Source organism: Oryzias latipes, chromosome 10, assembly GCF_002234675.1.
Source record: "Oryzias latipes chromosome 10, ASM223467v1".
Taxonomy (NCBI): domain Eukaryota; kingdom Metazoa; phylum Chordata; class Actinopteri; order Beloniformes; family Adrianichthyidae; genus Oryzias; species Oryzias latipes.
The window spans coordinates 22,101,485-22,113,924 of record NC_019868.2 but is presented as its reverse complement, the minus strand read 5'-3'; the positions used below and the strand labels follow the sequence as shown (position 1 = coordinate 22,113,924).

At 43.4% G+C, this 12,440-nt stretch overlaps 1 protein-coding gene across 1 annotated transcript in view; it reads right to left on the bottom strand.

The window, feature by feature from the left end:
* efnb1 (ephrin B1) overlaps positions 1-12,440 on the bottom strand; it is a 62,373-nt gene that overhangs the window by 15,093 nt on the left and 34,840 nt on the right. The gene's annotated exons all lie outside the window — the stretch shown is intronic.

Sequence of the window (12,440 nt, the reverse complement as noted above, 5' to 3'; positions counted from 1 at the left end):
ATTATCCGTCTGGGTCTCACTTCATTTAGCCCCCCACCACCACCACCCCACCTCCTTTATCTGCGGTATCTGGCTCTACCCCTCCCTTTCCCTCCCTCTTAACTCAATGACCATCTCCCAGGATGATTGCTTCAGATGGCACCCTCATTATGATGAGATAGTATTGGAGAGGCTGCTTATCTAATGATGACACAAAAGAGAAGCAAACTTTAGCTACAGGCAGAGGTGGGGGAGGCTGGGCGGGTCGCAGTATTTGTTGGCTTAATGTTTCTACAGGCATCTACTAACTGTGTAATGATCTATCAATGTGGCTCTGCAGCTATGGAAAAATCCATCTATTTATTCATGCACTTTCATTCCAACGCTTTATTAATGTTGACATTCTGTTGCCCCAGTGGGATTTCAGCTTGGTGCTTCAGCAAAATAGACGAAAACCAAATAATGAATTGCACTAATATTATGTTACATTATTAGATCAGGCTCTAAATTACAAGGAGGGCCAAAACATTTTGTCAGAGCGGCTGGACAGAGTGATAATTTGAGAGACTTATTGTGATAACATCATGTCAGGAGCTCTTTGGCTAACCCCCACCCCCACCCCCCAAGTCAACACAACCGAGTGAAGTCGAAACTGAAATGTATACGGGCAGCGGAGACGAGAGCCGCACAGGAATGGGGAAAAAAGAGGGAAGCTTAAATTTACGTGGGGGCATTAATGTGAATGAACACTCAAGGCTAAGTGAGTCTTGTGATTTATGTGGATTCTGGGCAGAGAGGATGCCTTTTTATAAGGGGAACATCCAAAGATGGAGAGCTCAACAGCCTTGTTATCAGTTCTGCAGCTTCTTGCAGATCTAAAAGCTCCACAAGCACTAAAATCCTCTCAGACTTTTTTTTTCACACCCAATTTTTCCTCTTTTAAGGTTTTAATTTCCTGAAAAAAGTTAGAGAAACAAGCACTTTGAAGATCAAGCTTAAAGTTGATTGAATAACCTTACTAAGGGCAAATTGTAGTTCCACTCTTGGGGGAACCAGACGGTTAACTTAAGTCGCTTACTTTAAAAGGAATTTTCCTTCTGGTTTGGTGAAGCATTCCTCTCTGTTATAAAGCTGCAACAATTTGATTTAACATATTCAATGTTTTTTTTCTTTTCACTAGCACTTTTTCACTGAAAAAAAAAACCTGGACAAACAATTTTCTGTCTGCATCGTGTAAATAGGACGTTTGTTTTAATCAGCATTTGATGGATTGTACATTTATAGTAATATCAACAATCACACGTTTCATTAACTTAGTTTATTATAAAACCACACAATAAATAAAGCGCCCCTTGTTAATTCATATTATATATCATTTGATTTTTATTGTACAATGTTAGGGTGAACACATTCATTTTACAATGTATATTATGTGGATAGATTTGTTACTTGCATTTCCACAAACAAAAAATTCCAGCTGACTTAAATGCTGAAGTCAGCTTGTTAGGCCATACAATGTCTGATGCACGGGGAGTTATTCTAATCCGGCTTCTTTAATGATAATTTTTCATTGGGTATTCATTTTTTTAACCCCATTGTGTTCAGGGGGTTTGATCAAACCCCTTATATAAACCCTTGCTTGCCTATATATATTATATAAATTTATTGTTACTATTTTGAGTAGTTATTTCATGCAGACCTTTTTTTTTTAGTCTCAGTTTTGTTTCAGTTTTGCATTATTTTTAATTTTCTTGATAAAATAAAACTCATAATCTGTCAGACATCCCTGTGTCTTTAAGCCTTTCTGCTTGATTCCTATAAAGTCCCTATAATTGAAACAAATATTTAACTTTTAACCAAAACTCTGTCAAACTTTTAACAATAAGCCATTTATTTATTTATGAAATATTTTGTAAGAATAATGCGAAACGATTTATTATTCGGGAACAAAAACATCAGCAGATTGTAAACATCACGCTGTGCTCTCTTTAAATGTATTGGGTGACAGAGGGATTAAAACAGCGTCGGTGTTTCAATCCAGCTTCAGTTGGCTGCCAGATATCAGTGCTTGTCCTTTGTTGTATTGAAGGTTTTGCAGCTTTTGATGTTTTAGAAACATTTGAAGGTCAAAGCCTTAGAGTTTTGAAAAGTTGTATCTATTCATGAAATGTCATTCTTTTAATTTTGTAGTTTCGGTCCCTTCCTTCGTCCATAGTACTTTTTAGTTATGCTCACCAACAGGATTTATTCCAAAGAAAAAAAGCACAAGTATTCCTGTACCAAGGTTTTAAAAATATGAACAGTCAAAGTTCTGAGTCAACAGATTTTTTTGTTGCAAGCGTAATCAATGCTGTTGAAAAATCTATGCGGCTCTGCTGTGGTAGTGATGCAGCACAGTTACGTTTCAGAGCTTCATATAGCTGGACTGGATTCCGAAAAATGATCACTGTAAATGTTGTTTTCATTCAGGTCATGTGAAATGTCACATCATTCGGGCCTTCACCGTGCGAATGGAAATCCATAATCTGATTAACTGTGACCAAACGCAACCATATTTCCGTATGGGAGTCCATCTTTAAAGCATTATTCAAGATGAGGGGAGCAGCTGCTGGCTGCGTTTTCAAATGTTTGGTGAGTTTTTAAATCCAACTCGGACACGGTTAAGCACAGCAAACTTCTGTGTTTGTCTTTTTGCGACTGCAAAAAAAAAAAAAATCACTTTGCTCACATCTATCATGTCAGAGGTCACATGAAAACTATGCCAGCCACATTCATCCAAGTCCCTGACTCCACTTTACAACAAGGACACAGGCAGCTTTTTTCTCTTTAATCTAAAAGCCTCTCACTCGCTCCATCTTCTCTTTCTCTCTTTCAATTTTTTTCCTCCCCCCCTAACCCTCCCTCTCTCAATTCATCCCCTCGTTACTGACGTTAATCCAAATCTGGATTTCCAGATTTTAAAAGGCCGACTGTCATGTCGTGTTTTGGAAAGAGGATACTGGGGAATTGGGTACTCCTATGTGTCTCGGAGGGGATGAAAACACTGGGGGATGAAGCAATGACAGCACCAAGAACAAAGAAACTCACGGTCTGCTATTAATCATTTAGTGGAACAAACTGGTTCAGCCATCCGGAGTACCCAAAGAACTGGTCATTGCACGGAAGAGGGTTACTTCTTTTCAAGCAAAGCAGTTGGCTCCAAAGCAGGAGTTTTGTATGATTTAAGACCCTCCTCGTGGGTGTGGATCACTGGCCACAGAGTGACTAGTGGGAGAACAAAGGATCTACAGCTGCTGAAGTCATAAGAGAAACCAGGTGCCAAATGTTGACGTCGGGAAATATTTGCAGAACAAAAGCATCAGCCAAGACACCACCTTACAGTGGCAAGAGAGGCTCCTGTTCCAGCATTGCACACAAACCTCTGCTACCGTACTTCACTTGATAAAAACTTGTTTGCTTTGCAAAATACCAGTGCATGCAGATGTCAGGAGTGGATTAAAGGTAGAGAGGAAGAACTGCTCCCTGAGGTACTCCTAAAAGAAGAATGGAGGATCCACAGTCGACTGGCCAAATCAGCACAATTTCAGGCTAAAATGCAGCAAGGTGGCCTATATTTATTCTCAGGTCGGCTAAATGAGGTCACTCAGGTGGTCCTGCTGAATGCATTCTCCATCATGAATCATCTACTGCTTATTATTCCTATCCAGCCGAGAGGGCTTGCTTTCACACAGCACAATGGGCTGTGCGAGCGTGTGCTGCCGTGTCTGTAAGCGTGTGCGCGCACTTGCATGCGCAACATCTGCCCGAAGAACGGAGCGAGAAGATGGATGCAGGCCATGTGACAGACAGAGAGCAGGTTGTTTAATGAGAAAGTGGATGAGAGGTGACATTCATTGGCCACCTCCCTCCCACCCACCCACCCCGTTCTCCACAGCATTCAGACTTCCACTTAGATGAGCCAAACAGGCACTGGGTAGTCACAGTAACCACCACTAATAATATCTAAAAAATTTTGGAAAGGGATTTAAAAAAAAAAGGAAAAGGCTGAATATAAAAACAGGCACAACCACAGTCAGCAGTGGAAAAAAAACATCCTGCACCCAGAGCTGTTTCATCCTCTACGAGTAAAGCGGGGAGCCAAACACAGTAACGCTAGGTGTGTGTCTGCATCAAACAGAGCGTCAAAACACAAATAGCTATTTTTCATAGCTGCAACTCTCCTTATATTGGCTTTTATTTACATTAGAAAACCAGAACTGGAGTGCTGAGAGGCAAAATAGCCTATTTAAACAAAAATATTTCACTCCCGAATGAGCACAGAGAAGGTTAGATTAGCTATATGTACCTGGTTCCAGAGATAACCTTGCCCAGAAGATCTGGCATCCATGCAGGAATGCATGTGCACTCACACACACTCATACATTGAAAAAATATACAGACTGAGGTTGACAGACTGGAATAATGCTGGGGGATCTGGATGTTTGCACTTTGAACCTTTTCTAATCCTGAGTATTAGGGAATGGCTAAAGCCTGATTATGGTGGAATGAAATGGATCTAAATAGATGTCCCAGCCCATCAGACTTCTATTTCTTTGTCCTAGAAATAGAAATGGAAATCAGTAATCAACCTCCAACCTCTCACTTGCCCTCTCTCCCACGTAGCCCCGTCTGCAGGTTTAGCATCAGCAAAGAAAATTCATTCAGACTTCTCATATCACCTCAGATTAATCAGGTGCTCTCAGCTTGGTGTGTTTTTTTGTCTTCGTGGTTCTGTTCCATAATAAAACCTGGCAGACAATATAAAATTGTCACAGCTTCAATACTTGAAGCTCACATTTTTCATGCTATTTTGTTCCTCTAATATTGAATTTAGGTCCCAACAAATGTGGTTTTGAGTAATGAGAGTAGACATGGCTGATTTTCTCATCTGTAGGTTATTTTCCCCACACTGTATTGTTGCAGAGGATCACCATGTCTGCAGCTCTGATTGTAGTGCATGCTCCCAGGAACCACTTTGCTGTGGGTCTAGTAAGCATATAGTGTCAAGGTTCTGTGGTGGTAAGCTGCCTTGTGCACCCAACTGTTGCTCATGTCTCTGCTTCAGAAAACAGCCAGAGGGGGAGCTCTTCTCCTGCGTCCTGATTAGCCGACTCTCTCAAACGCAACCAAATATGCTCCCAGGCCCATAGAGGAGAGAATACATACTGCGTGCAGACAAACAAGAACACATCCACATGCACACCACGTAGACACTTTGGCCGTCTATGTAGCCAGAAGATCAGGCGGGACTTAAAAGCTCCTGCAGCAGCAAAATTACAGGGTGCCTTCATATCCTCCCTGCAGAGAGCACTGTGGGATAGCAGGGAGGTGGGGGTGGGGGGGTGCTGACGGGTGAGGGAAAAATGTCAAGTGGAGGTGTGTAAATGTGTCAGTTGTTTCTTTTTTTAGGAGAGGGGTGTAAGAAAAAAAGACGGAAAGAGGCGATGGGCAAGGAGGGGCAGGAGAGGATGCTGGACTTTTCTTGTATTTTTTTTTCTCTTTTGAAGGCCAGTCTGTGTGAGCTGGAGACTGGTGAGACCTGATCTGTCTGAAGTGGGTCTACATGCATGTGTACGTGAGGGGGAGTGGGATGGCCATGCGTGCATATGTCTGCAGGGGAATATGGAAGGAGGTGATGAAGTGAGGAGTTGAGGGGAGGCTTGGTTTGGAAAGAAGAAGAGGTGGGAAGTGATCTGTCTCTGTGAAGTGGAATAAGCATATGCGTGCTGGATTTGGTGCATGTGTGTGGATGCTCGTGTGTGCCAGCTTGCTGCCATCACTCACACTCAGCATTTTTCTTAAACTCTCCATTACAGTCATTACGTGTGTGCTTTACAACTGGGTTTGCTGTGCAGTGAGAGGGAAAATATATATTTCCATTTGCAAAAATGTGCTTGCATTCAAGTAAAATGCAAATGACTATACCTCCATATGTTTGCACGGCCTGTAAGTGTTTGCATGTGTGTGGTCTCACTACACCAGTTCTACATTACTAAAGGGAAAAGTTGGAGGAATTGAGGTCCTGCACGGATAGCATCAGTAGGGTAGTGCTTTAGGACTACTTATGACAGCTTTTAACCTCTGTAGAGGACCTGTCAGCAGCTCCCAAAGTGTGGTTGTGTGTATCCATGAGTGTGTGTGTCAGTACGAGCAGCCTGCAGTCACAGGGAGATTCTGCTTCATTTAGCTGTGGGTGTCTGTGTGTCACCTCTGTGGTGAATCCAGCAGGGCAGAGCTTTTACACTGCTACACTTTCCACTCTCCATTTCCCAACTCAGCATGCCACAGAAACCCGTGTGCTCCCATCCGCAGCACAAAACTTCCTCACCAAAAAAAAAAGGGAGGGGAAGATATTGTCCTTCAAGCGCAAGCACATGAAAACACATTTGGCGCTAAGTGCATGAGGAAACTTAAGGCTAGACACAAACAAGCAGGACTGAACATGGACACAGGGCACAGACCGCCTGTTGGATCAGTTGGAGATAAAGGATGCAGAATAACAGGAGGACCCCAGGGAGTAGAGCAAGTCATCTGTCTCAAACGTGAAGAGACTGAGCGCACTCCGACATGACATGATGTGGACAGACTCATCTTGGAGCGCATGGCATCTCGAACCTTTCCCCGTGTGCTCCTGCTGGCCGCAGCCCACACCGCCCCTCGCACGGCCGCCGCACACACACGCATGGCAATGACGAAGGCCCGCTCAAGATGTGCAAGCGTGCGTCTGAGCTGAAATCCACAAAGTCTGACAGGTTTTCACTGGGGGACTGCAGGATTGGGAGCGCAGTCGATTGGCACATTAAAACTGTGTAACCTGAGGGTGTGGGGACGTGCAACTTCTAATACTATGAGCTGATGCAGACAGTATTAAAGTTGTGTTATGAAATGCCAGCATTCCAAGCGTCTATACTCATTTCATAACCATTACAGATGATTATAAAGCCGAGCGTACCCTAGCAGCTCCAAATATGGAACATTTTCAGGCAGCCCTACCAGCTATTTTAGCTCCTAAATATATTGTGTAATGTAGAAGATTTTGCCAGTAGCCCACACAGCTCTCTGTAATGACATAGTAACTAATTGGCAGTAATGGCTCTTTTCACCGATATCATCAAGCTGCAGCCAGAGAAAACCTCAGCAGTTTAGCACAAATCACTTGCAGACCTAACACCAAGAATACGGGCCCTGAGATGTTTCTGCACAGGTTCAGCGACAGAATCGTGAACGTTTGTTTTCCCGTGTTTTAAACATCACTCCACATCTATTAGATCATTGTTTTTGAAAAGTGGCACAGGCCTGCAGGGCATGCACAGACACAAACACATTAACACCCTTGAATACACAAAACAAACAGGTGAACAAACACGTCTTGAGCAGCACATTCACAGTTACCACAGTTCACAAACACAGACACACACTTGCCTCTGAGGCTCCACTCTCAGACACTGCATGCTTTGACTAATAGCAGCTGAAATGTTGCGTGTACAGAGAAATAACTCAAGTAGAAACTGGGTCAAAAGGGAAAAAAAATGCCATTTCACCTTCTTGTTGGTGCAAGCTAAAGGTTAAGGAAGAAACAACACATGCTGGGGGCCCAGACGCAGTCCCAAAGAAGAGCGAAAGGTTAATACTGTTCATGCGGGAGCTTCTGCGTGGCTGTTTATCTCACTTTCAGCCATTATGGATGTGTGCACCAGCCTTATTTACAGCTAACGTTGTGTGCAGTTAAGCACATGCACACAGCTTCCTTCTTGGAAAAGCCAGGGGGAACGCTGTACATTAGAGCTTCATTAATCCCATCACGGGCCCAGTTTTTCCTTTATCACAGAGAGAGTGGGCGAGATGCCCATTAATCCAAATCGACCATCAGTCCACACAACTTCAGCTCCTGTGTTTAGGCTCCCCTTTTATCTACTTCCCTAATCTTCTGATCCACCCCTTGTTTGTCGTGAGAAACTTTTGGGACTGGTCACGTCCTGTTGATAAGTCGAAGGGAAAGATTCTTTAAACAGTTTGCCAAATTCCTCGCTCAAGATCACTCCGGAAAGTTACACACAAAGCAAGGGAGCATATTATTCAATTTCATTCTCTATTAACCCTCACCTTATAATAGGGAGAGCTGGCTTCTATCCAGAATGAGGAACTGCTATAAAAATGTCCATAAATATCTAAAACTGAAAACACGAAGGGAATGAAGGATAAAAAAGGAATGTTAAAGGAAATTTATGCATGTGTAATTAGTACGAGGCATAAGCGACAACATATGCATTTCTTTACGCTTAATTTTGAAAAATAAAGCCTAAATCTGTGGTCATATCCTTTTACTGTAAACACGACTTTATAAAAGCACTGAAATAGTTCAGCCTTTACCATAACACAAATGATTTAAGGCAAGACAAAAAGTCCTTGTGGGTTTAAATGACTTCAAAAACAAGCTATAAATCACAACAATCCCATTTTGAGCACACAAGAGAAGCCATTTTTTTTAGCATTCCTTTAATTATCTTGTGACCTGCTTGGTTTGGGCCACTCGTCAGGTTCCCACCACTTACTTCACATAAGCAGCTCCAGAAAATGTCCAATTTTTGCTAAGTTATTGCTGCTGCTGTCTGCAGTGGGAGGATGAATTCTTCTTATATAAACATATAAAGCACTTGAATGTAAGAATTTGTTAGAACTATCTCAGATCTTCTTCTTTTTGACATTCAGAGTGAAGGAAGAAAAAAAAAGCTACAGCCTTATTCAATTACTCTGCCCATGAAAATGCATTTGCACGAAGCTTAGCATATGATAAATCCCAGTAATTATTTCCCACATATTAGTGGGTGGTACTGGTGTTGTCAGATTACACATGTGCAATCAGCTGACAGAAGGTCTCTCAGTGAGTGTGTTCCCCCAACAGGGGGCCCATTGAACTTTTCGTCTTGCTTCATTTGCACTGATAATCATATGAGGTGAACCGCAGTTCGCCCTTTAAATCCAGGCTGAAGAAAAAAGAACGATCCTCTTCGTTTTTTCTTTTGGCCTTTTGCTGCCGTTTACAAAGGTGATACGGGACTCTGACCTCGGCGGAAGAGCTGCCCTTGCTGATCCACCAACGGATCCATGCGCCACAAATCAGCCTGATAAAGGAACCACTGGGATGGATCGGAATGTGGCGGGAGATAGTGGTGGCATGTCAAAGGCCACATGGCTCCAAAAAAAAAAAAAATCTCAACCGACTGACGAGGTAATCTGCGAGTAAACCCCCTTCCTGAGCGAAACCAGAGCTAAAGCGAGAGGAACAGGCACAATTTATGTCAGACAAGAAATCCAAAGAGGTCTCCTCACTCCTCCTGCTGCATGTGAAATATGAGCTTGCAGGGGGGCGTTTGTGTTTGTGCATGTGTGTGCATTTATGTAAATGTATTTAAACATGTGTACTAAGTTCCTGCTTGCAGTTCCTACTCTACATCCATCCATCCTCCATGGATAAAGGAGCTTCATTCTCACTGACCTTTTCAATCTGGCCTCCAGAAGAGAGTTATGACAACTGATTCAGCCTTGTGTTGCTCAGCACAACATCCCAAAAAATTTTTTTATCAACAATAGGAAGCAAACAAACAAACAATAGATTGCACGCTTGGAAGCTCCACCTTAAACAGTCAAACCCAGTGAGGTGTTTTGTGTGAGAGAGCTATCCAATGATGCACTCAAAGCAATTCATGCTTTATTTTGGATGAACCTTTTGTTTTTCAAGATACAAGGGGAAAAATGAAAGCGCCCTCTCATCGAGGGGGTGGCAGCATTCAGGGGCTTGATGTATGCCTCCAACAAATAGCTGTCTAATTTTCAGAGCGCTAGATTGTGGAGCAAACAGACAGCAGAGATGGTAAGATGGCCTTGGAGAGACAGAGAGAGCACTTGTTGGAGAGAAGAGTCCCATCTGTTGTCACAAAACAAATTTGCAAACGGAAGAAAAAAAAGAGATGGGGAAAGGCGTGTGGGCGCGCACATGTCCCTGCAATGGTGAGTTTGCGTGACACGAGTGCTTATGTGTGAGCCGGTGTGTCCAAACCCTGAGGGATTCTCCTTTACCTGTTAACATGGGGGCGAGTCGACTGCAGCCAAGACCGTTTCAAGTCAAAACACTTCTAACAGGCTGCGACACACAAACACAGACACCGGGAGACACATGTTGACACACTGACAGACACATAATGGATAGAGGGCATGATGAAGCTAGTGCGCAAAAGCGCCAAGGCTCCGAGTTTGCATCCAAACCGCTGAGAGGCTTCACCGTCTCCAAGGCCGGGCTGCAACGCAAGAAGCCGGGAAAGAAACACTTTCCCTCCCATCCTCTGTTATTCACAAAACCCCAATCAGAGAACACAGCAGACCACAGAAATAACGCTGCTGATTACATCCTAACACACACAGGGCTAGCAGCTGATGCAAACATGCACGCACACACGCACTGATTACATCCTTTGCTCCCTTCTCTCTTCATCCCTGGTATTGGTTACACGGTAAAACCCACGCTGATCGGGGATCAGATCTTTTTTGGCATTTGACGGTAAAAGAGTTGCAGGGGCTTAGCCCCCGGAGCAAAATAAACTAAGCCACTGGACTCCTGTGCCCCCCTTTGCACAAATAAACAGCTACAACACAAAAATGTCTAGCCATCGCAGAACAATTTCCTGCAGGATCTGTCACTGTGCAGGAGAGACACAAGGAGGGAGGAGACGGGGTGAGATCTACAGAGCAGAGAGAAATAGGTGGCATGGCAAAGGTGGAGTGAGAGAAAGATTAAGTTGCAGGAAAACACGGGGAGAGAGAAGGGAAGACAGAGAGAGAAATGTGGCCCAGGGGTTTTGACTGGGAGGCAAAATTGCTCCTGAAGAATCGTCATCGTGAGAGGCAGGCTGAGCTCAAACACGGCTCATATTTATTTGAAGACACGCTTTTTTTCCTCAGCATCCATCCATCATGGTGAGCACAAACTCTGACAGCACACACACTGCACCTGTGGGACTGCTGACTGAAAATATCTCACGCACAGCTGAGCTGCTGCTCTCTTGAACGCACATTAACAAACACACAATGCAAGAAGCAGTTCCTATTAGGAAAGCAAATATGTGCATAGGAGACAAAGGGCGCATTGGATTTATATGTGTGGATCTATTTGCATGCAACGTATATATTTATTTATATATACTGTATTTAAAATTGCTTATGTGGCTTTGTGCTTATTTATGCATGTGTGTTTGTGCGCACTCACAGACCTGTGTGTTTGTCTGCTCCTGTTACTTTGTTTGTGTGTCTGTGGTCATGCTGGAATGGAACATGAACATTCTGCCGCTGAGCTGAATTCACAGAAACGGGCTTGGTCCTGGCTCACAGGGTAGTATTTAGACTCTGTATTTATGCGTCGGACAACCGCAGAAATCTCTATCGCCGCCTCGTGATTCATGTTTGCTTGCTTTGCACAGATTTGATTCCATCAAGAATCAACTTTTTCTCTGTTACGTCTCCCACCAAAAAAAGAAAAAAGACCAAAAAAAAGAAAAACACTCCCCACAGAAATGTTCACGCCATACCCGGTCAGAGTTTCATCAGGCGCTCTATATCGAAGCTGACCAAGCATGTGGTGGTTTCCATTGCAAGGATGCAACATTAAAACTAACAACCTCTATAATTATACACCCATATTTCTGCGATGATTTTGTGTAAACAAGCCCGGGCTCCAGCTCAGGGAGGCGGACTTCTTGGCAGGCCCCGGCTGGGGGTGCCACTGAATGGCTGTCGGAAAACAAAGCCATTTCAGAGTGTGCCTTGGAAAAGACAAACCACTGCTCCAGGGATGGTGGAGAGGGAGAGCGAGCTCCATCTGACAGACAGAGAGCTGTGATTTGAGATTAGCTGTTGGCTGTAGAAGAAAGACCGCGAGAATATGTGTTGTTGGCAAAGAAGAGGGCAAACAACCTCAAACATTTTAGATGGAAAGAGAAATATGCCTTTGCAGAGTGTTTCAGATTATGGGCTTCATTGTTTCATCCTGTGCTTTTGTATGTACCGACAATTGTCCAGAACTATTTGCCTCATGGACAATGATGCTCAACTTCTCTTGTCCTACATTTACGTTTCCTAATCACCATCAACTCCAGACATGAATCCATGCAGCAATCTTCCCTTTTTTAGCCTGGAGCTATTTGGGAATTGCAAAAGCGCTGAAATTGTTTCAAGTTAGGAAAAGAGAAATAAGTCAAACTCAGAAAGCTACTTTCCACATTGTTTTTAAGGGGGAAGGTTACTCAAGAAATACGGTTTTACCCTTATGAGGAGAAAAGAAAATCCAGTCTTTCTGGGGTTTTTTTCTTTTCACGTCTGCTCGCAAAATAATCAGCAAGAAAAAAAAAAATCACCTGGACTCAAACAAGCTC